This window comes from Achroia grisella, unplaced genomic scaffold, assembly GCF_030625045.1.
Source record: "Achroia grisella isolate CSIRO2021 unplaced genomic scaffold, CSIRO_AGI_Agris_v1 utg660, whole genome shotgun sequence".
In the NCBI taxonomy this organism is placed as follows: Eukaryota; Metazoa; Arthropoda; class Insecta; order Lepidoptera; family Pyralidae; genus Achroia; species Achroia grisella.
In genome coordinates this window covers 2,366,068-2,393,268 of record NW_026712984.1, presented here as the reverse complement: position 1 = coordinate 2,393,268, position 27,201 = coordinate 2,366,068, and the positions used below count along the sequence as shown (strand labels likewise).

The 27,201-nt window shown below is 33.6% G+C and overlaps 1 protein-coding gene across 3 annotated transcripts in view; it reads right to left on the bottom strand.

Moving 5' to 3' along the window:
* The window catches only part of LOC131849558 (uncharacterized), a 28,573-nt gene extending 14,977 nt beyond the window's left edge, over positions 1-13,596 (bottom strand). For all 3 annotated transcript variants that reach the window (XM_059199647.1, XM_059199648.1, XM_059199649.1), the window contains exon 1: positions 13,414-13,596. The gene's annotated coding sequence lies outside the window, so the exon portion shown is untranslated. The remainder of the gene's footprint in view (positions 1-13,413) is intronic.
* Positions 13,597-27,201: the final 13,605 nt, after the last annotated feature.

Below are 27,201 nucleotides of genomic sequence, written 5' to 3'. Positions count from 1 at the left end.
CTTTTATTTTATAGAAAAATAAAGTATAATTCCTCGCGGACGAAGTCGCGGGTACAGCTAGTGTAATATATATTTTGTCAACTAAATCAATCAGAACACAACTATTGAGTTGTGTGGTCTATCCTTAAGATCAGAGTTTAGACTAGACTTTTGTTAACTAAATACAGTTTTCTTATCTATATTTAAGAGATACTATGTAGTTTAGTACTAATCTATTGTAATAAAACATGACGATGAAAGACCCCATACGGGTTAACAGTGGTTTCCGCTACTTATTTAACACTAGCTACCAGCCCCGGCTTTGCACGAGTGTTCATGTATTATATATATAAACCTTTCCCTTAAATCACTCTATCTATTGATAAAACTACATTAGTATGCATGCTGAAAATTAACTGAAAGATGTAAGCGAACAGACAGTGAAAACGACTGCTATTTATACTATGTAAAGATAAGAAAAAGTCATACTGTGAACATCCTCCTTTTATTAAGGCGGTTCATAATAAGAAACATTACTACATAACGCATCTTATCACCGCATCGTGATTCATATCTGTCAACGCGGAACACCATAAAATTAGACTATGTATTCTATATCGAGAAGAATGGGGCCTTTAAATTGCGATTATGCAACATGATCGATATATTGATACAATAGAATCGATTTAGTAATACCCATCACTATTGCGATGTGGTCACGAGTTATTTTACCCAATTTGAATAATCGAGGATATTCATTATGAAGCCGTGGCAGTTAGTTCATCATAATAACAAATTAAAATTAAAATTCAAAATCATTTATTCATGTAGGACATTTTAGCCGCTTAAGAACGTCAAAATGTTTATGGTATAATTTTTCCATCCCGAGAAGAACTGGCAAGAAACTAAATAGATTTTTTTTAAATAATTGCACCATATAATACATTTACTTCGAGTAAAATGCTATTATAAAGAATATTACATATAATTTGTCTGCTGACTGACTAATGTTGCTAGCAACGGAATGTATTTAAAACAATACATAACACAGTTTATTATTAATGGACCCTCCATAAATTACCTCACATGAAAGTCGTGATTTTTGCCTCGTCCATGCCACAGCTGGTCACATTTGTGACGCCTGAGTAAAGTCATACCTTACAATTGTACGTCCTAAAATTATTCAATTTATTGAATAATTTGTTCAGAAATAAAAATTGGTTTAAGAGAGTTTTACACTTACAAGTATAACTCTTAAATCAATTTACAATTGTGACAGACTGTGACATGCCTTTCACGTTGACACGCATTCCATTTAAATATCTATTAATATATATTTTTTATTTTTGAATGTCACGTCACTAAATTTCCGACTCCTCCCAATCTCTGTCACACAGTGTCACATTTCGTAGAAGGTGTGATGTAATTTATAGAGGATCACTGTGTTTGCAATGTTAACTACAGATCTCATACATTTAAAAAGTATAAATAATGTAAAAGCATAAATAAGGTCAATCTATCTATCTACATATTTATAAGATATATAAAAACTTGCTAAAAGAATTGTAACTTAGATTTATTTTTAAAAATATTTTATTCTTATGCAAGTCTCATTAATCTTCAAGTCGATTTCCTAAATTTTTATTTACTCAAAGCAATTTATTAGTAATCATTGATACGACTGTCATGTATTTATATGCACAGCTTCGTAATAATATATTTCCTAGTATTAATTATCCATCTTCACGCCATGTCCCCACTTATTACCACAATCTCCTGTTTGATAACAATTACATTATTATTCATAAATATTTAACATACTTTTGAATTTATAATATGTATATTTAATCGACGTAAACACGTCATTTTCTTTTATATTTGCCGTTAATTCACAGAGCAATTAACGCTAGAAAAATAAACCTTGAATTGAATATATGCAATGAATTGAATATTTACCTATAATAGTCCTAACAAAGCATGCTTGCTGAATCTTACAAAAACTTAATACAATTTTTACAATTTTACTTTCACTTGCCGACAAAATCTTTAAAATTAATAAACAATTGCTTATAAACACGCCGAGTTAAAAATCATTAACAATTTGCTATTACTACTACATACAAAAATTATTTCTTCCTTATGAAGCAAGATTACACTAATGTAGACAATGTGTGTCATAAACATTGTATTATGACAGAAAAAAATGGGAAATGAGCTGACGGTCCACCGGATGGTAGACGTCAACCGTGGCTATATATGTACGTATAAATTATTACTGGACCACTACTAATACCAAACAACAATTAATTACAGCAAATAAATAAAGCTTGTCTATTCTTCTTTGTTAGTGTGATGCGGCACCTTATTGTTTTGTGTGCAGTACGCATGCTGAGACCATCTGGTTACCAAGCTTGAAGATTTTAGCTAACAAATAAAGACCCTGGCCATGGTGAAGCGTTCAAGCGACCATTCTGTTGGTCAGGCTCCGCTGTTATCGGTAGTACATGAACAGTCCTATAGACATCACATTATCATGTGACATATGTGATACCAGTTATCCGTTGCAATATTATAGGGCTAAGATGTCATGAATCTTATTCTATAATGGCATTGCCTTATCGCACCCTGAAACCAAAACACAGTTTCTGGGCTTTACAAAGTCTAACTCAATAAGTTCGTGGCTACACGACATGTATCAATTTAAAACAATTTTCGATTGTAAATCTAATTGAATGTTTTCCGTATCATTAAGTGTAGGAGATGAATCATTGCCATTCTCCTGTCCGTATTTATGTGTAAGCATATCGTATCTATTAAAATATCATTCACCATAACATGTTAAGCGTGTAATTAGCTTATCTGATGCCCTTTCACTTTCAAATTGCTGCAATTTAGTGATTATCGTACCAAAAGTGAAGATGATATGAATATTTTCTCTGTGCTTTGTGTTATACTGCTATAGAGTTTGGACATGCAACAGGTCAATGACATATGTACATTTACGCTTCAAAGTTTTAATTACTAATATTTATAATTACTAATATTATACACAACAAGAACATAACCTTTCTTTACACCACATCGCTAAATAATATAAAATATACTTAATCAGGAAATTTATCTTAAATATTAATAATAATAATATTAATAGAAAAACAAGGCCAGCCGATCCACTTTTGAAACTAATTCCGATATATTAATATTGATTTTGGAATGTGCTGTACAGCGATGTATTAGTTTCATATTTCGTCATTGCACTTTGCTTCGTCATTATTTTACTAAAAAAACTATTTAGACTTGATTTAACAAGAAATTGAATAATATATAATTTAACATTTATCATTACATATTACAAAACAAAGTCGCTGTCACTGTCTATCCGTCCCTATGTATGCTTAAATCTTTAAAACTACGCAACGGACTTTGAAGTGGTTTTTTTAATAGATAGAGTGATTCAAGAGGAAGGTTTATATGTATAAAGTACATGTACACCCCGGCGAAGCGAAGCGGGGCGAGTAGGTAGTAATTTATATATTCTTGTTAAATAATTATTATTACTCATTGAAATTTTATCAATTTATAAATTATACATAAACGATGAAAAATCGTACTTGAAATTAAATAATAATAATAATAATAATCTCAGGACAATTCACACAGCGCCATCTAGACCCAAGTTAAGCTAGCTAAAGCTTGTGTTATGGGTACTAGACTACTGATACAAATATATAGATAATTTTTTTTTTCGTAAATACATACATATTATACATGGAAAACACCCAGACCGATACAAACAATCATACTCATGAATACAAATGTTTGTGTCGTGCGAGGAATCGAACCCGCGACGATCGGACGTAAGGCGGTGTGCTAGACCGCTAGACCACCGAGGTCGTCAAATTCATTTATAATTGCATTTCAAATAAATGCCGACAGACAGAATTGTATAGAATTGAAATTATCATTGAGTAGACGTCATGATAAGACTGCTTGACACAAACCTAAATACCTCTATGTGAAGTAGGCTCAGTCATACAACATTATGTAATGTATGTAAGTCTGTGTACAGTTGGTGTTAAAGGTCGTAAACTTCCGCGTAACTTCGCGTCGTAGAAATGAAAGTGATTTACACTTTCAAATCCATATGTACAAATATTACGTCAGTTTTCATTGAATCGTGTGTTTTGCCTAACTGTTATTTAATGTTAAACAAATTCACACGCAATTGGTCATCAAAGTGTGCTTAACTTGGTAATCAGCACCTTATATGGGTTACATTGTCAGATATCAAAATATAATAAATATAGCAAGCAGTTAACACTCATTTTGTTGCTTTAGGATATAATCATAAAGTTTACTTTTGAATGTTGGCTTACATTGTGTTTTATATATAAAATTCTCGTGTCACATTGTTCGTAGTATATGTGTACTGTATGTACATCTTGCAAAAATTACTGGGTCAAGAGGCTTGGTACCGTAGTTCTTCAAAATAGTAATGCTGGCATGGTACCGCAAGTGTCGCATGGCTATTTGACATCCGTTATGATCTTAATGTATATAGACGACCGTTACTATATACCACCCACTGATCTATCTGTTAGTACATCTTTCCAATTACATAAAAAAACACTACTAATACCAATACAATAGCAACATTATTAATAAATCATTAATCATACATATTACTCGTCTCATATTTCTACACTTCGCCTAGTTACGATGTAATTTACCTACTTCAATTGAAATGAGTTATGTGATGCTGTCATTTAAAAAAACACGTCTCTCACGCCCGCGGTATATCGAATTGATCGCATTCTCTGTTGATATTCTATTTCAATAGTCATTATACTTCAGGATTCGTCCTCAGCAGTACCTTTTTATTATTCGAATTTGTACAGAGGTTTTATCCCGATTATGCAAAACAATTGATAGTATTAACTACTATAGATTGAATAATTATTTATTTTTTTAGCCGCAATCAAAAAAGTAGGTATTATACATAACAAAGGTTGTCTGGGAGAGAACACTATAGCACTAAGTCCACCTATTGTACACATTTTAGTGGTCAAAAGCAAATAAATATATAATATAATCTATAAAATCTCTTGTGGTAAATAAAGCAAATAAATATATAAAATAATCTATAAATTCTAATATATAAATTCTCATGTTGCTATGTTTGTTACCAAACTCCTCCGAAACGGCTATACCGATTTTTATGAAATTTTGTGTGGATATTTATTTACAGGTAGGTCTTAGAATCGGACAACATTTCTTTTTTTACACTTCAATGATAGAAGTGACCCACCGCTAAAAAATTTTGTTAATTTTTTTGTCATTTTTTTCAAGTTATTAGATACTCTTATATGACAACCTCTGTGCTCTAGCGGTCTAGCACACCGCTTTACGACCGATGGTCGCAGGTTCGATTCCTTACACGGCACAAACATTTTCATTCATGAGTATGATTGTTTGTATCGGTCTGGGTGTTTTCTATATATAATATGTATGTATTTACAAAAAAAAATATATTATTATTATTTTTTTTTTACAAAAATTCTCACATTCCCGTCTTAAGGAGAGGAGATGGCAACATACCCCCGGCAGAAGCACAGTCGGGCGGGGTTCAGGACCCCAGGGAGAGAAACCGGCGTACAATTATTATTATTATATTATGATTTAACATTGTTTAAAATTTAGCAAAGTTTAAAATTGTACGATTTTAAAAAAGCGTACAATTTTAAACTTTCACCCTTTTTCGATCGACATCTATTTTTTAGCGTTATTATTACTGAAATGTATATGGCAAAACATTGGCTGGGTCAGCTAGTATTAGTATATAGTATTAAGTATACCGCGGCACGCTCTGGTTTCATACATTGCAAACAATTATGCTGTACTCCCACGCATTATGCAAAGTTTTGCGGACGAAATCAACGCACCATTGTCTTACGCGTCATGTTTTTAGCGCTAACATAAATATTATTTGGTCGTAAAGCTTAATTGTGAATTGATATAATCTTGTAAGGTAGAGAAAACGTTACCATAAATAAACCTAGTGGGAAACAGAGTAACGCAATAATTGCAAGGTCTTTAACTTATTTACTTACCTGCCGCCGGCACTTAGGTAAATAAACATTGTACCTTCAAACAGAGTGATCTTTATTCTGTTTTTATGTTGCACACTGTTTTACTTCCTATGGTCGCGAGTTCGATTCCTAGTATGGTATAAACATTTATATTCATGACCATGATTGTGGGTGTTTTAAATGTACATTGTGTATATATTTACAAAAAAATGTATGTATATATATATGTACATATATATGAGCAGTGCTTGTGTATGGGTACTAGATAATAATGTATGTTATCTGTGATAATACTCATAAATACAAATGGTATGTAAGGTATCGAACCTGCGACGATCAAGGGGATATGCTAAACAGCTAGCTAGAGCACCTTGGTCGTCATGCTAACAAAGTTAATAATGCGGAAAATACGAAATATGTACTGTCTTTGGAAATTGGATGAAAGTTTATCGTGACCGGTTACAAATGCGATCGATCATCATTGAAGTAATTTATGATTTCTACTAAAATTTCTACTATGCATTTGCTCTTTCATCGTACATTGACACTGAGATTAAAAAATATATATTATATATTCATGTTGACAATAACAACATTATAAATTGCATATTTATATTTATATAATATACAATACTTATATTTTTTAAATTGAAAAGCCATTTTTTTGTTTGGTCGAATGCTCTAGACTGACAAAAATACGTATGAGAATTAAAAATTCTTTCTTAAAAATTATTGTATAGTCCATATATCGAGAAAGGCTGTCAGCTATAAAATATAGTAAAAACGGGGAAAAAATTACGCAGGTGAAGTGAAGCTGATCAGCTAAGATTTATATAGTAAGATATGGTATACCTTCATGATTTCCCAAGTAGGACAGTCAGACGCATTATCAAATATTGTAAACCAACAGCGAAATACAAATAATTACAAATAATATGTACTTAAATATAAGTTAAAGGTTTTCATTTGATACAACACTGAAGTATTAACACATATTATTGTTCTGTTTATCAAATATTGTAAACGTTACATTTGATAAGACCACAATGCTCTCATTGGAGTAGTATGACGCTCCTATCATTAAATTACAACGTTCTCATTAATGAGTCACAAAGTTTGCAATAAAATGCTATTTCTTATTTATGCAAAAGCTACACTTCCTAGATTCACAGAGTTGACATACAAACTACGTATATACATCCGAAGTATTTCCTCGTTGAAAATGTTGCATGCACAGATCTCCTGCACGTATCACGATAAGTTAAACAAGTTTCATAATAATGTTGGAGTTGTTCAACTCAAACGCATACAAAATTAAGATGTAGTGCATTTCAGGAATCATCGATACGGAGAAGTTGTCTGTGAATATACCAGAAAGCTTCTGCGCTTCTGGAACGGGTATAGCTGGCTGTTCTAGTAGTCTCTGCACTCCGCTCTACACGTACAACAACCCAAATGAGAGGTTAAATGTAGCTATAGAGAGTAATAGCATTACTACATTTGATGAGACAATGAATTATTAATTCTACTAACAAAATTGTTCGCTTCAAACACCTCTGTGTCAATTATTTCTACCGCCTGCTCGCTTTATAAACCAGTTCCATAACCAACAGTGTGAACACGAGAGTTTTATATTTTAGACTAGCTGACCAGTGCCCTGTTCGTTAGACGAAAAAATATTTTAATTATAATGAATGAGTGTGGTTATTAGTACCGAACCGATACAATCATACTCATGAATACAAATGTTTGCACCGTGCAAGGAATCGAAGCCGCGACTATCAGAAGTAAAGCGGTGTGCTAAATCGCTAGACCACCGATGCTGTCAATATTAGTATAGATAGAACGGATGTATATATTCTAACGGAACGAAATAAATAATTGGCAATATTCACACGTACAAACAGGAAATCAGAAGCAGGTTTTGTACGTGCATAATGCATTTTCACTGTCTGTGGCGCATCCAGAGTTCATGTGGCGAGGAAAGTTATTTCTCTCACAAGCTAGACTGGGGTCAGCGAAAGTTGTGTCCTAGGTCAAGGCTCGATCAACGAACTAGCATCCCGCATATCCACAGGCCAGATAACTGGTCGTTATGGATTGCATGATGTGTATAATGCCATTGCTATTACATGTATGTCTTGAAAGTTTTATTACTCTACCTAGCTATGTCCTGCGGCATTGCTTGTGAGAAATGTTGCCTGTGTTACTTCCAGTAATAATAACTACCGCAATAGTGTATACATACATAAACATAGCTTGAGAGGGAAGAGAAAGGTAAAAATAATAATCATCTGGACAACTAACATAACGCCATCTAGTCCCAAGCTAAGAGAAGCTTGTGTTATGAGACCTAGACAACTAATAGATACTTAAATATTAAATACCTTTTTTTTTGTAAATACAAACATACCATATACATATAAAAATACCTAGACCAATAGAAACAAGCATTCTCATGAATACAAATATTTACATCGTGAGAGGACTCGAATCTATGACCATAGGAAGTAAAGTGGTGTGCTAAACCGTTAGACCACCGAGACTTTATGCATAATACTTGCTGATGATGGAGCTTTTAGATGTGATTTTTTTTAATCGAATTTTTACCTGTGCCGGGATCTTACTACGTTTTATTCGTTATTACGCGATGTATTACTCGATACTCATCTCAGTCAAACGAAGACGTGTAAACATATGTAGATGTAGTCAAGTCATGTCAAGTAATATGTCTGCCCATATTTTACCATGTACCCACCCTTTAAACAAAATTTTGCTTTTGAAAAAATTGTAACTCGCGACTTCTCGTTAAAAACAGTCTACAATAACATGTCCTCCATAGACAATAGTGACTTCTGACCAAAAAACCTCATGTCTGCTACATCTGACCCAGTTAGTGATCGTACAAAACATTGAAACATCATTAATATCAAATCACGTAACATCATTATGAAATTTGACATTGCCCATACATTATACGAAAATGTGCATTCTGTTTATTAGTACTAAAGTTCATATTGCAATGATTAACACGGATTGCAGGAATTGCCGCCCTTCAGGTGATGTTCCAAACCGATGATATCAAACATTTTTTTAATTAATTGGAATGACGATCAACTGGGATGGTAATTGGCAACCGTCTCCTATATACGTGACCGTATCACGTCGTCATGTGACACATAAATAAATAAATAAATAATAAATTTATTTGCAATAGATTTTGGGTACATACATATATGATGTTATACAAAAACATGGCCCTTGCAAAATCTGCTTATATTAAGCGTACAAATCTTAAGTTAATTAAATTATCGATTGTTTATATAATTATGAATTATTATATATACCTACCTACATATGGTATATGTCAATGTACTTCATGGATTAATATTCAGGAAAAATAAGATATCATGGCTTCATCCCCAATAATATCATTCCCTTTTCTCACCCTTCAATGGAATCACAGCTTACTGAGCAATCTGCTTAATAGTAGAAATGAGTGTGACAGAGGTATCAAAGCAGTAAATAAGTATAATGTGTACAAACTAATTTCGTTAAATTACAGTTTACCATTTCTACACCAGTCCCAATATATTTCATCCCTCTGGCCTACCGTCACGAGATGTGACGTCTTTATGACTAAAAGTAAAACATATACAGTTCACCACTATCAACCCAATATATAGCTATACTACATATAATTAATTAAACAAAAACCGATAGACATGCATTTGGAAATAGCTTTAAAATTACATAAATAATTAAATAACACATCGGAAATTAATTTAAATAAAAAAATATTTGAATCATATTAAAAAATTATCCGTGTCATATAAAATAGTATTAGTTATGTAAATATAATTATACGATGTGATAATAACGATCTTATTGTTGGAGTAATCAGATTGTAATTTTATTAAATAATGTCCTATGATCTACCGTAACTATCTTTTTTTCATCGTTACATAGCTAAATTCACTTTGAACTGATAAATAGGCTTATAATGACTAATCAATATAGTCATAAGTAATACGTCATTCTAGGAGTTATATAAAAATAATAAAATAATAATAACTACAGAAATTAGAAGCAATGACTAGTTGAACGTAACATAGAAGGGACTTCCTTAAGTAATATCGTTAAATTAAACTATAATATAATTATGCAAGTTAAACGCATAGAACGTGCATATTAATTACGTGGCACAGTTCCTAATAATTCTCGTATGAAGCATTTACAAAGTATTTTAAATAACAAATTGTGATCAAAATCGTCAAGTAGTTCGTTCGTCAACGCTATAAAAATAATAAATAATAATAATATCTCAGGACTGATAACACAGCGCCATCTAGTCCCAAGCTAAGCAGAGTTCATTTTATGGGTACTAGACAACTGATATAAATACATGAATACATTTTTTTTATAAATAAATACATATTATACATAGAAAACACCAAGACAGATACAAACAATCATACTCATGAATACAAACGTTTGTACCGTGCGAGGAATCGAACCCACGACCATCGGATAGTAAAGCGGTGTGCTAAACCACTAGACCACCGAGGCTGTCAAGGGTGGAGTTAAGACTGTGAAATTACATGTTAAGATACAACATCTTAATTCTCTGGAATGGCAATACCTAAGTGGTATCACTGGTGTCACTTGATAGCATGATGTCTGTAGTGCTGTTCATGTACAAAGGCAATTGTTATCATTTGCATTTCTGTGGATTATAATTAGACAAAAAAATGTATGAACTATTTGAGAGTTGCAGTTACAATTCAAATTGTATGATTTCCAAAAAGGATCTTAAAAAATTGCTATTTAAAAAAAACTATATAAATTATAAGTAATTACATTTTTATCAGTATTATGTCAGTAATTTCATTTTCTAATAAGTTCTTATAGTGTCAAAGCAGCGTCTACATAATAATAGTGAAATGACACTAATTTTTTTAGTGCTCTTAAGTAATCTAAATTCAAGTAGAATCAAGAAGAAAGAACAAGAAATTTACCGGTTCTTTTCATAAACAATTAATTATAACTATGGATTCATCTTCCTCTATCGCTATTCAGTCCTAAACCATAAAAGCTTGAGTTATAAGTACTAAATAAGTAATATAAAAAAACATTTTTTTGGAAATAAATAATATAATATGCATGGAAGACACTCAGACTAATACAAACAATCGTACTCATGAATTCAAATGTTCGTACCGTGCGTGGTATCGAACCTGCGACTGTCGGAAGTAAGGCGGAATGTTAACCACAAAGGCAGTCAATACGAAGTATTTTTTTTTAATTCTGTCACTCTAGCCCCGCGGGTCAGCCAATTTCTAACAATAATTACAAATTAGCTGACCCGCACAACTTCATCAGCATCACACTTACATTATATTTCGCTTAATGTACATAATATCTTTTTAAATTGTAGCCCATGTGTTATTAAGATGTATAAGATATATTACAGCAAAGTTTCATCAAAATCCGTTCAGAAGTTTTTGCGTGAAAGAGTTACAAACATCCATCCAACCATCAATCCATCCATACTCACAAACTTTAGCGTTTATAAAATTAGTGGGGTTTGGTCAAGAATGAGTAAATGCCGGTTGCTTTTTTTTAAACAGACAGAACAGACTGGTCGAGATAAGCATATTACAACAAAAGTTATTTGATTAGCACGTTTCGAGATAAAACTCAAAAGTTCAGTAATTTTCTATGAAACAATGGCAATTGTACGCCAGTTAGCTGTTTTATGGTGTTTAATTTGTCTATAAGGACACGTTAACTAAATGAGGTAGATCAGTGTTGTAAGCAGTTTTACGGCCTCGCCGGCGGTCTAGTCGTTTATTGCACACTTACTTGAAATGATGCGAGTTCGATTATCACACGAAACATTTTTATTAATGACTAGGATTGTTTACATCTGGGTATTTTATAATAACAGCTTACCGCGAGTTTGTCTGCTTATTTTTTAGTTAAAATATAGAATATGTTTGCTCTCGCGTTACAATGTATTTTCATATTAAATTTCGTTCAGATGTTTAGCCGTGAAAAAGTAACAAACAGACACACACGTTTTGGAATCTAAAATATTAGTAAGGATAATTGTATAGAAAAAAAAGGAATTCTTGTCTCTTTTGTATATACTGAGGTATAGTAATTTAAACTTCTTTAAAAACAACTTCACAATATCTATATATGAGATGAATTACGGATGTTAGACAACTGATACAAATATATTAATTATTTTTTTTGTAAGCACATATATAACATACATAGATAGCACACACAGACTGATAAATACAATCATACTTATGAGTGCAAATATTTGTGCTGTACGAGGAAACGAACGCGCGAGCATCGGAAGTAAGGCTGTATATTAAACCGCTACACCAGTGATACCGTCAATACAATCCACATTGTAGTCCTTTTATAACCATCTTGCTCTCACTTTTCCATTCTTGTATGGTGTGATAGATTAGAAGCTATAACCCAATATAATATGAGTAAAATAAAATTTGTAAACAAGATCGAGTGTGCACAATACTCATGATGAATCATGAACGAAAAGTGCCGAAAATATTTTATGAAAATCTCCTATATTTAAAATTAATCTCCTATTTGTTTTTACTATTTTCTATTGAGCTGATAATAGAATGCTACATTTTATTATATTCTCTATAATCTAAAAACTGTCCAATCAAGGAATATATATTATTTTTTAAATGGTAAAATCTTCAATAAATTGCTATAAAGTATTCAATATAAAGTAAGTATAATCTGGGTAAGCGCACTACATCCCAGGTTTAACCATCATTTCCCATCAGATGAGGTAAGACCAAGCGCAAACCCATTAATAATAAAAAATAAATATAATAAAATGAATTTCTAATAGTTTAAAAAATAACATACTTTTTTTATTAAGTATCTTAACGCTTGGGATATTGTCCCATATAATAACGAAACCTAGAACATATATAGACAATGTGTTTTACGATTTTCCAAGTATTACGTATTACGAAATGATATTAGAGTTCACAGAAAATTGATTATTTTATTAATGAAATACATTCTCATACAAAAACACGTATAATCTATTAAAAATCTTGAATTAGCGTCAGATTGAATGAAATGACAATAACTGCACATGGTAACACAACAAAAACACGTGAGAGAGTGTCAGTTTGTATGAGTTCATTGTTTTTGTTTACTCGTAAAATAGACTGCAATAATCTGCGTGTGCCTAGAATCTATTAAATGTAAGCATTATATTAAAACTACAAACAAAATGTATATTCCATTTTTTTTATTTATTAAAATATTAATAAAAATCACGCACCTTAATTAATTAACAGGTTCTTCGTTTTTTGTAACACAGAAGACCGAAGTAAAGTGCGAAAAACTGGTATTCACAACACTACAGTCACTGCTATGCGTATCCAAATCAACTCACGTTTCAATTTTGAACTTAGAATGACCGTTTGTATTTTTTAATTCAAATATCGAATGCACATCCACTACGAATGGGAGGCGAATGTACGCGTGCGAACCATAGACCACGCTTATAAGCTCTTCCCACATAATACTGCCAATTTGTCATGACCTCTCGACATTCCCTTTCAATACAACCTCGCGGCTCTTTGTAAACTAGATATTTTTCGCGCGTTGTAGGGGCTGACAAATTAATGAAGATTCGGTAATTAGCTGCATTTAAACATATTGTGTTCCGACCGGGTTCTGCTTGCGTAAAACACAATGAAACGAAGGCTGACTCCATTCAGATGTCTATATAATTGGTGTTCTTTCACAGTCTAGACATATTTTACACTGATAGTGCCAAATGTCAAACAGTTCAACAAAAGTATTGCATTAGGTGAATGAAAAACTTACTAATAGACCAATTTAGATGCTTATAGTATAATAGTTATTGCAAACATCGAAAGTGTCGTGAGTTGTCCTTCCGCGGATTCGGAGTCTGGCTGGTCCTCATTTTTTATATATTATTCGGGTAACTGTTAATATAGCTGATAACTCCAGCTACGATACAGCTAAAAAAATTACGTAGATTGTTTAGTGGCAGAAATACCTTTTTACCAGACTGTAAAAAGTCGTTTGCGTGGATACCTCAGTCTCACCTATTTAAAACAGCTGGCTTTGTAAGCTGTATTTCGATTATTGACAGAGTAGTCCTCTGCAGGTGAAATGCATAAGTGGTTACACGGCTGTCCCGTGATGGTGCTGTTCATGTGTTCATGCGATTTTTAAATAAACCGACGGCTTACCATAATGTGAGCGACGGCTCACCATATTTTCCATTACAATTACATTTAAAAAAATGAGTCACAGAGATACCGCAGACGGTTTCGTACTACATCTGTACCTCTAGCTATCCTCTGGTAGTCCTCTGGTAATATAAAAAAACAAAACACTAACAACAATAACTGTGAAATTGATTAATTAAGTGTGAAATTTTAATTTAAAAGTAACCCTGTCATCGCTTGTATAATTAATAATGGACGTTTTAATTTACATTTAATATGGTTATTAGTTCCGATCGCTTCATTTTGAAGACACTGCGCGATAGTTAACGACTTCCGTGGTACCAGTGTAACACACAGTAACGTAGTATGTAATAGTATCTACTAATATAATACATATTAAAGTCACGCAGTTTACTTATTAAACTGTTTATTACCTGCGTAGAGTTAGACTGCAAAAAGTCATCTACGTGAGTACCTCAGTACCACTGATTCCAGCCACTTAGCAGCTCCCTGTAAATGTTAGGCAGTGATACAGGATAAGAGAGTTCTGTTATAGCAATGCAGAAGTGGTGGCCGTATGTGGTGCTATTCAAACATTTTTTTTCACAATTTCACAGAGAACAGGATTTCACTTATATACGTATATACCGTACCAGATGTAGATATTTATACCAGTCATTAATAAAGTATAAATGTTGGTAAAAGTATAAGTAAAGATTACCACTTACCGTCACATAAACTGTCTGCTTATTTATTATTCCAGTTGAATGATTTTTGAAGAGAATAAAAAGAACTTTTTTTCAATTATACCTACTTAAATTTATACACTTTAGAATAGTCACACTTTGTTTTAATTTATCATTCATTTCAAAAGCAGTCTGGACACAAAAATGAGCAAGAAACTTACCTGTTCTTTTATATTATAAAATGTTTCTTTCTATAAAGATACGACTTGTATATAATTTTTCGTCTTTCAAAATAGACCATTTTGTGTCGAAGCATTTAATTCCGGCACATTGTAATGCATGGTTGCTCCTAGAATCGTAAAATAATCAGATTGCAATGGGTTTATTACCAAAATAATAGATAATTTGTTACATATTTAGAAATATACAAGCGGACGTAATGTCTTGAGATCTTCTCAGCTAATTGGGGTAATACGCAATGTTGCTCTCGATTTATCTTGCTCATCGACACAAGTAGTACAAAAGAGTCTTCATTTATGCATTTGACCATGACACTATACTTATTTCGATGCGAATTTATTTTCTAATGGCTGATAATGATATGGTGCACCCGCTTGCGCTAACGATATACGATATACGCTGGCGCCCAACCACCTATAGAGCAGTGGAAGATGATAGAATTAGAACCACGATGTTTTCAAGGGTGGACCGCGTGGAAATAGATTTAACATACATTGATAGTAATGCTACAAGCCTCTATTGCAAATAATCCAAATCCTCTCCTGATAGATTTTTTAGCCATAGTAGAGAATAACCAATAAATAGATGCTAAAAGAGAGAGAGAGAATTAGCCCATCAAAATCAATATTCAGTGTTTTTATCACCGGGGAGTTTCTGTCAATGAAAGATAAGTGTTTATACGTAATTTGAACTGTATACATAATCCAAGGTATACGCAAACCAAGGGATTCATTCTGTAAATATTACTTTTTATATGGAGTGTTATAGTAGATACCTAGCAAGTATTACGACACATCCTCAACGGCGATCGGATCGGACCACCAAGCATGACGCAAGAAGGTGCGCTACCGAGAAAACCACCTGCGTCGAATCAGCATTTTAGTCCCCACAGCAATAACACCCATTTCCCTGATTTTTAATTTTATATAATTGCACTTACGGATCACACATCGATCCGAAGACACCTATATAATTGTAATAATTAATTTTTAGAATTAAATTTAGTTTACTTATAAAAATTGGTTTTTTTGGGTCTTCCGCCAGCGACTTCAATAACTGGCGCAGTCGGTAGGATACTCGAGACGTATCGAGAATAGAAATAGGGTATATCTCACATCGATTACCGTGTCGTCTATGATCGCTATCGTCGTCGCGAGCGATTCGCGTCCACGAGTATCCAGAAAGAAGAACCTGAAGTTTCCTGGCTGGAAGAGAAATCAAGACATCGATCCTAGAACTACCAATATGCAGCGCATGTGAGTACACTATACATTTTTCCTGTAAAGTTGCTCTCAAGGTGTAAAATTTAGTGAATAGTTATATAGTTTAGTTGCAACCATTTTCCACCCTAGGAAAATCACCCCTAGAGGGCCTGCGCGCGATAGACTATCCCGTAGGCTCAATTTAGATAGAAATAGAGATTTAACTTTAGAATCAGTGTCCGAGGAGTCGGAATATAGTAATATGGGTGACGTAGATAATATTCTGAAGGCCATGCGCCTAGTACCAGAATTTGATGGTAATCCTCACGTCTTACCTAGATTTATCCGTCTTTGTGACCAATTTGTTAATGAGTATTGTATTAAGGAAAATCCTGGCAACGAGTTTGTTAATTTATGTATTGTAAATGCTATTTTAAATAAAATAACTGGACCAGCCGCGCGCATAGTAAATTCTAACGGATTATCTGAGAATTGGGATAGCATTAAAAAAGATTTAATTAATAATTTTTCGGATCAAAGAGACGAGACCGCTCTTTACAATGATCTTATGTTAGCTACACAAGGAAATAGGTCTCCACAGGAATTTTATGACCATTGCGTTAACATGTTCAGCACTATAATGACTTATGTGACTTTGCACGAAACTATTAGCACTACTGTCGAGGCGAAACGTATTTTATATAGGAAACTAACTAAAGATGCATTTGTTCGAGGCTTAAAAGAGCCATTAGGTTCTAGAATACGTTGCATGCGTCCTGATAATGTCGAGAAAGCTCTCGAGTTTGTACAAGAGGAATTGAACGTCATTTATTTGCAAGGCCGTAATGAAAATAATGATAAAAAGGCACATATGCATAATCCACTACCTAAACCGTCTTCTTTGGCCTTACCATCTAGTACTATGCCTATTTATAAGCCGATCAATTCCTTAGTACGACCACCTCTTTTGCATCAGTGGCAATCACCGCCCATGCAACAACCATGGAAAGCTAGTTATCCGCCTAACCAGCCTGTACAATACAGACCTCCAGGTATACCTTCACGCACACAACAGATATTTAGGTCAACACTCCCAAATTATAACCCTCAATTTAATAAATTTCAATTACCTTCAAGGCAAGCTCCGCAAACTCAAGGGCCTAAACCCATGAGTGGTGTAAGCCATTATGTCGCTAGGGAAAGACCTATACAGGGTCAATTAACTGGACATGATTGGCATAGACATGGAAATCCGCCTCCAACGAACTATTTTAAGACTAGGGATATGAATATGAATGAATGTTCTGACTATAATTATAATGATTATTATTACTATACCGATTTTTCTCCATACTACGATTATGATAACTATTATTTCGAACATAATTATGATTTAGAAAATAAGACGGATTACTTTAATTATAACGACCAAGATTTTAATAACTTGAATGAGGATCATACTTACTCTGCGGATCCTCAACCTTCAACAAGTTCTATTGAGGAGCAGGATTTTCCCAAGCGGAGGAAATCAGAAAAATCAAAATAGAAATTAATATGCACACTCAAAGGCAATTACCATTTATACAAATTTCAAATCCACCTATGAAATTCCTTATAGACACTGGAGCGAATCAATCATTCATATCTCCAGAAGCTGTAGACCGATTTTTCTATAATGTTCACTTAAACTATGAACCGTTTGAAGTAACGAATGCCCATACTACGTCTAGACATAATTATTCTATTACTATTCCTTACTTTAAAGAGTTTAGGGAGCCAGATGGAATGAAATTATTCATTTATAAATTTCACAAAACTTTTGATGGTTTAATTGGATATGATTTACTGGAACAACTAGAATCAAATATAGATCTTAAAAATAAATTACTTAAAACCCGTAATAGTAGTATCCCCATTAATTTATATAATTCTTGTAACGTTAATTTATACGAGGATGTTATTCCTGCTTATTCAAAGAAATTGCTAAGACTTCCAATTAATTTACAAGACGGTGAAGCTTTTATTAAGCAACAATTTTTTTCTAATTGTATCGTTAGTGACTGTGTAACTATGGTAAAAAATAGTCGCGGATTTGTTGAAATTGCAAACCCAACAAATCATGATATAATATTTTCCATGGATCGTGCTATTCAAGCTGAAACATATAACATGGAATCATTCCGTACTAAGCAGTTACCCTCGCGAGTACAAGAAGTCCTCTCACGACTACGCACAGATCATTTAAATCCGGAGGAACGCGCTAACTTAGAAACATTATGTACTAAATATGCGGATGTGTTTTATATTGACGGAGAATCATTAACTTTTACGAATAAAGTTAAACATAAAATTAGGACTACGGACGAAATACCAGTGCACGGAAAGAATTACCGGTACCCATACGTACATAGGGATGAAGTTAGAGATCAGATAGGCAAGATGTTAGATCAGGGTATTATCCAACCATCAGAATCTGCATGGAGCTCACCTATTTGGGTCGTACCCAAAAAGGCTGACGCTTCGGGTAAAACTAAATGGCGATTAGTAGTAGACTTCAGAAAATTAAACGAAAAAACATATGACGATAAGTACCCTATTCCTAATATTACAGATGTTCTAGATAAACTCGGAAACTGTCAATACTTCTCTACTTTAGATCTTGCCAGTGGGTTTTATCAGGTCGAGATGGAACCCAGTGATATTGCTAAAACAGCATTCAACGTTGAGAACGGACATTATGAATTTTTACGCATGCCCATGGGTTTAAAAAATTCCCCATCTACTTTCCAACGGGTAATGGACAATGTTCTTAAGGACCTTCAAAACGTTGTATGCTTAGTATATTTAGACGATATCATTGTATTCAGTACCTCTCTCCAGGAACACATGATCAATCTTGAGAAGGTATTTCAAAAACTACGAGAATCGAATTTTAAAATCCAGATGGATAAATCCGAATTTCTCAAGCTTGAAACCGCTTACTTAGGGCATATAATCACCAAGGATGGAATTAAACCAAACCCCGACAAAATTACAGCTATTCAGAACTATCCTCTTCCAAAAACACCGAAAGAAATCAAACAATTTCTTGGTTTGGTTGGATATTACAGAAAGTTTATTCCCGATTTCGCTACTATTACTAAACCATTAACGACATGTCTGAAAAAAGGTAGGAAGGTAACAGTTAATTCAGAATATGTTAGTTGTTTCGAGAAGTGTAAAACTCTCTTAACTAACGATCCGATTTTACAGTACCCGGATTTTGCAAGAGACTTCATTTTAACGACTGATGCATCTAATGTAGCTTTAGGCGCGATATTGTCCCAGGGTTTAGTTGTCAGGGTCTTGTCTAGGTTCAGACAAACCCATTTGCTTTGCATCGCGTACCCTTAATGACAGTGAAGCCAACTATAGTACGATTGAAAAGGAGCTTCTTGCTATTGTCTGGGCGACTAAATATTTTAGGCCGTATCTATTTGGTCGTAAATTCAAAATTGTCACGGACCATAAACCCCTCCAATGGGTAATGAGTTTGAAGGAACCGAACTCGAGAATAATTCGTTGGAAGCTAAAATTATCCGAGTTCGATTTTTCAGTAGTTTACAAAAAGGGACGAAATAATACTAACGCCGACGCCCTTTCTCGTATTGAAATTCACAACGAGGAAGCTAATTCACTGGTTGTCAACCCATCTGAACGCCCTCTTTCAAATTCATCCACTCTATCTGCTCATACTAGTAGAGAAAACCCAATATTAGAGATTCCAATAGTTGACCAACCACTGAATAAATTTCATAGACAGCTCGTCATTACCGTAGTTAGTGACATTAGAAAGCGTGTTACCACATCGAAGCCTTTTGAAACACACACAAGGATATCTGCTCAAGTATCCGAGACAAATTTAGAAAGCGATATCGTAGAAATTATGAAAGAATATGTTACTCCTAAAATTAAAACCGCACTATTTATTAACCCACGTTTAGCAATGTATGATATAGTACCAATTATTCAAAATAAGTTTAAAAGCTCTGCGATGCAACTTGTATTGACTACGTCTGAAGTTGAGAATGTAAAAGAATATTTAAGACAACAGGATATAATTAAAAATTATCATGAAGGGAAAACTAATCACCGCGGCATTAATGAATGCTACTTAGCTCTATCAAGACGTTACTACTGGCCTAAAATGAAGGACCAAGTAACAAAAATAATTAATGATTGTGCCATTTGTGGTCAAGCCAAATACGATCGTAATCCTATACGACCACAATTCCGTATAGTTCCACCTGCTACAAAGCCATTTGAAGTAGTACATATAGACCTATTCACCATACATCATGAAAAATATTTAACTATCGTAGATGTGTTTTCTAAATATGCACAGGCATACCACATACGGGATAGCACAGCTATTAGTATATTACAAGCCCTTTTAAAATTCTGCACACACCATGGTCTACCGTTATCGATAGTATCTGATAACGGCACAGAATTTACAAATATGTTATTTAATGAATTTACTGTTTTGCATAAAATAAATCATCATAAGATTTTACCGCATTCCCCAAATGATAATGGAATAGTAGAGAGACTCCATAGTACTTTATTAGAACATTTACGTATCCTCAAATTAAAACATAACGACGAGGACGTAGTTAATCTAGTTCCGTATGCTATTTTAGCCTATAATAGTTCTATACATTCTTTTACAAAATGCAGACCTTATGATATTATAACAGGCCATTTAGATCCCCGAGATCCTCTCGACATGGATATAAGTAGGCACCTATTTCAACAGTATATACAAAATCATAGAGAAAGAATGCAGTTAGTTTACGACACAATAGGAGAGGCATCGCTGGAAAGCCGCACCCGTATAATGGAAAATCGTAATAAAAATAGAGAGCCAGAATTTGAATATCAACCTCAACAAACTGTATATATTAGTAACCCATTAGCTAGCCGTCAGAAAATAGCCCCTAGATATAGTCAGGATACAGTTCTTGCCGATCTTCCTATACATATATATACCTCAAAGAAAAAGGGACCCGTCGCAAAACGAAGATTAAAGAGAACCCCTAAAAGTGCCCAATTGTTACAGGGTGCTTCTGATCCTGGTTGCTCCTTTGATAACTCCTCAAGAGATCAATCAGGAGATAACACTTGAGAGTCTCGATGATGGTCCTGGACTGCTACCATTCCGACTTGGAACAACAAGGCTTATAACCCATTACCATACCTTTCTACAGCACGTACAATTAGATAATATTAGTAATACGTTAGAATTAGTACAGAACCAGCTATTAGATTATAAAATTATGTTAACTAATGATACATACATACTATACGAACTTCAAATAGAATATTTATCTAATAAATTATGTAAGGTTAAAGATCAGTTAGATACATTACAGCCAAAGCGTGTACGGAGAGGTCTCGTCGATGGTATAGGCTCTATAATAAAAAGTATCACGGGAAACCTAGATCAATCTGACGCTATTAAGTATGACAATGCTATCAAAATTCTCCAAAGTAATGACATAAAAGTAAATCATGAGCTTGAAAGTCATATCAGCCTCAGTAAGGAGTGGATGGCTCAACATACGGATATAGTTAATAAATTAGTTGAAAATCAGGTAAAAATTAACGAGACTTTGCAGCTGTTATACGATAACGATGCTCACTCAAATAACGACCTAATAAAATACGCTAAATTCGCTCAATACTTAGCAATTATAACTGAAAATATAGACGACGTATTAAATGAACTATTTAGAATCGAAAATATATTAGCTTTCATTCGCGCTTCTTCTATGCATCATTCTATGATTAAAATCGATACTTTAAACAAAATGGTCCAGAAGTTAGTTAAGATTTATGGTAAGGATAGAATATTAAACTTAGAACTTAGGGTATACTACGATATAATTAAGCCAGGTTTCTATTATTCAGATAATCAGATAGTTATTAGTTTTAAAATACCCATATTTTCCTCAGATAGTTACGATTTATACAAGTTGGCTGTAGCTCCCAATAAATATAAGCAGGTCCTCATTCCTCCTTATCCATTGATTGCAACTAACAGGAAAGGTTATGTGTATATAGAGGCAGAATGCCCGAAGTATGAAAATTGGTATGTCTGCGGAGATAAGATGGATCATCAACTTCGACAGCATCCTGACTGCATACAGAATCTTATATTCAAGCAATCTATCGACCCAGTCTGCGAAGTAGCAACAGTTAACCTATCTAAAGTGGCTATGGAAGAGCTAAATGAGAGACACTATATAATATCATTCCCCAATGCTACTACAATTCATACACTATGTGGAAAAGAAACTATAGTATTCTGAATGGAAGTTATCTCGCAACAATCCCAGTAAACTGCTTTCTTTATACCCCGGAATTCACCATAACTAACATTAATAATAGAGTGGAAGGACAACCTATGAAGATACTGCAATTCTCCCAGAATATGCAACTCCGTGACCATAAAATACCTCATGTAAATCTTAAATCAATAGACCTTACAAGACTTCATGAAATTCAGCACAAGGTGATCTTGCAGCATCCTACACACGAGCAAACCTCAAAATCGTTCCTATTTCATACTACGATTCCACTTTACATCATTATATTGGGCTGTCTTATAATAATTACAGTATGGAAATATAAGACTAGTCAAGGTACACCTGAAGAACTGCCCCCTGAAACTGAAACCCCTACCAGTATCGAGATGCCACAGTCCGCAATATTCTCTCAGCTGAAGCTTCAAAAATAATTGCTAATCTGAACGGGGAGGTGTTATAGTAGATACCTAGCAAGTATTACGACACATCCTCAACGGCGATCGGATCGGACCACCAAGCATGACGCAAGAAGGTGCGCTACCGAGAAAACCACCTGCGTCGAATCAGCATTTTAGTCCCCACAGCAATAACACCCATTTCCCTGATTTTTAATTTTATATAATTGCACTTACGGATCACACATCGATCCGAAGACACCTATATAATTGTAATAATTAATTTTTAGAATTAAATTTAGTTTACTTATAAAAATTGGTTTTTTTTGGGTCTTCCGCCAGCGACTTCAATAACTGGAGTCTCAACACTCAATCCTGTTTTTGTTAGTAATAGGTGGTAATTTTTTACTGACATTATGTTTCAAATTAAGAGGAAAAAAAGTGACAGCGTTCTCAGTTGCGCTAACAGGACGCTGAAATGCTTGCGGGGCGACGGAATGATACGATGATCATGAACCTTACTTCAGTTAACGCAGCTAGACTTAATCACCCAGAATTAACCGCAATGATTACCAAGGATATTGGTCTTATTTATATTTCTTATATATTACGTCCTTTTCTTAGCTCTTTGACTCTGTTATATATTCTGTATTCACATAAAATCATAAATTCAGCCAAGTAAAAGGACGAATTAACTTTCTTATCCATTCTTATTGGTTGAGTCTGGATTCCGATTGGGCTGTAGAACAAAAAAAGACTAATGATTAACATTATTTGAGTATTGTATTATATTCGCTTATACATTGCCTGTATGATTCTTCAGATAGTGCGGCTAAGGCCATTTGCTCACTACGATAACGTATTAATTAGTTTTAAGCCACAATAGGACTGGCATCTACTTTTAGTTTTTACAAAAGTCCCTAATTTTTAAAAGAAATAAAATAGAAGGAAAACTTAATGAATGTTTTTCTTTTTTTTATTCCTTTTTAAAACCTTGCCCTACTCTACTATAAGTTTAGAAATAGAAATTCCATGTTAAAGATATATTAACACTAAAAATTTCTTCATCGCATGTTAATAGATTTTAAATTGTGTATATGAGTAATATCATCAATAAAAAATACCACATATTCATTATGTTTTTCTATCAATTGTAAGTAAAAGTGGATATACGTGTTTCTCCCAAACACCTGGATTGATTTTGTCGCAATATAATAAGTTAGTTATATATTTATTTGCGTATTCATTTCTTACCCGTGTGTTAATTATGAAAAGCTCGAATAAAATGAATAGTAATTTGTTACTAATACTCTAATAATGCAATTGTAAAAATAAACATTTATCATTTAACGTATTCTACAGACATAATGGAAACTATTACAGAATTAATTTACTAAATTTCTCCAGATGTATCAACTTTCGAAGTTCGTTTCGTGTTTTTGGAAAAAGATCATATGAATGTTTTAGTTTTTCCTACGTACCTTGTAATACTATCATGGTATGGACATGTAATGCATAGGAATGAGGATAATATTTTAAGAAAGGTGTTACATATGAATATGGATGGTTATAAGGGCAGAGGATGGCCGAAAAAGAGATGGATGGACTGTGTGAAAGATGATATGGTAAGAAAGGAAGTAAATAACGCGATGACTGCGAACAGGGATGAATGCGAAATGGAAGCGAAAAACATATTACGCCGACCCCAAATAAATGGGATAAGGAAGAAGCAGATGATGATCACCTTGTAATACTAATCGTTACGGAAATATAGATGCATTGCGGAGATGTATTGCATCTAGTTCCAAGCTAAGCAGAGGTTGTGTTATTGTACTTTTTTCTTTCTGTAATATACATAGAAAACACTCAGATATACGCACACACACACAATCATACTAGTGAATAGAAATGTTTGCATCACGCGAGGAATCGAACCCGCGATGATCAGAAGTAAAGCACTTTACTAAGCCGCTAGACCACCGAGACTGTCCAAAATCACTGCCATATTACCTTCTCAAGATCTTATTAATATTACATATAAATGCGAAAGTTTGTTAGTATAAATGGATGATTGCTATTCTTTCACGCATAAACTACTGAACGGGTTTTAATGATACGTTACATTAGATTAACATAGGCTAAAATGTGAAGAGAGCAAAGCTGCGTATACAGCTTAGTAATCTATACATATAAATAAAATTGGAGCGTTTGTTTGTAAATGAATATAAATACATACATATAATAGATAATGTACATACGCCAAAATAACATTTTTTTCAAATTTGGTCTGTCCGTCTGTCTGTCTGTTTGTTCCGGCTAATCTCTGAAAAGGCTGGACCGATTTTAACGGGATTTTGGCATGTATCTGATGTAATAAGAAGTAACTTAGGCTACTTTTATTTTAGAAAATTAAAGTTAAATTCCACGCAGACGAAGTCGCGGGAACAGCTAGTAAATAAATAATAAATGTCACTTCAACCGAAACACATCTTACAAAGTAAGTTACTAGCGGCTGAACTAGGATTGCATAGTATTCATTTCAAATAAACATACTTTCACGAATATACTCGTAGTATTACAAAGAATGTCACAAGTTCACAAAGCGACATGTATCATGTCGATTATGAAATACGCACGCATAACAAAAATGTTTCGCGGGAATCGAATCCACGGTCACACGGAAAGATGCAACGGCTGACTGCTTATATTGAAGTGTTAATTAGTTGGTATATTCATTAGTTGAGATTAAAATCGAAGTGAAAATCTCATTATTGTAATATTTTGTAAGTAATGACGTAAAGCGAGAGAAAGAGACTGTCGTGAATTCGAATCTATCCATTAAAAAAATTGTGTCACTTTATATTCATCGGAGAGATAGGAAAATCTTTCCAGCGATGGTAACACCGATAACAAACCAAAAATTAATAAGAAAGACGGCATTAGACTCGCACCGTGTCACGATGGATATAACCCATAATAATTTATTCTTTTAATAAGTAATAAGCATGCAGAATGACTACTAAATGGTAAATGGCAACTAAATCATGTAATACCCATAATAGTACTCATGGGTTGCCATTTTGGAAGACAAACATTTCAAGGATGTCCTGTAATTTCTCTGCCTAGTCTCACACAACCGAAACACAGATACAGTAAAGCTAACTGCTGAGACTGTGGTACTCATGCAAGTACTTTTTACAAAATCTACCTCAGTAAATCTAGGATATGTTTTTTATTTTAAATGTTTTCCTAAAAAGAAAATACAGCATCTCGTTCAACTAATAACTATTTCTTTTGTACTGTTTTATTATATTTAATTACTAGAACTAGAGCAACCCACCCACTTATTCTTTGTCAGTCAGTAATTTATTTTAGTTATTATTATTGATAAAAACAAAATATGACTGCCTATATTTCAGTATGACTTTCTATTCCAACAATATTATTCAATTAACAACTTTAGCGTATGCACTGAAATTGTTACATAACGCGTCCCATATCATTTATATACAACATAGGGTTGCCAACCGTAATTTATTTAGAAATTACAATACACGAAAATAGAGAATACGAAAATAGAGACTTACATAATGTAACTGCATAAAATAACTACCACGGCATACTTTGTACCTCTGTTTCACCTATATCGAACAACAAACTGCTTATTTTGCTTTCTAAGATGTAATTGTCTAAGATTTGATTGAGGATCATGTTAGGCAGTGAAATTACGGGATAGGTAGTAAGATGACATCATAGCGGTACATGGTAAAGCATGAATCCTTACCGGAACCTGATGATAGGTGATGTTGACCTTATAGATGATGATTATGACGATGCCTCAGTTTGCCATTTCAAATTCTAGAGTATAAAATTAATTATTCATATAGGACATTTTCTGCCTATTATGCACGTAATCTTGTTATCACTAACTTTACAGTCCAGTTCAATTAAAAAGTATCAGCAAGAAATTCAGCTGGTATATTATTCGCGACT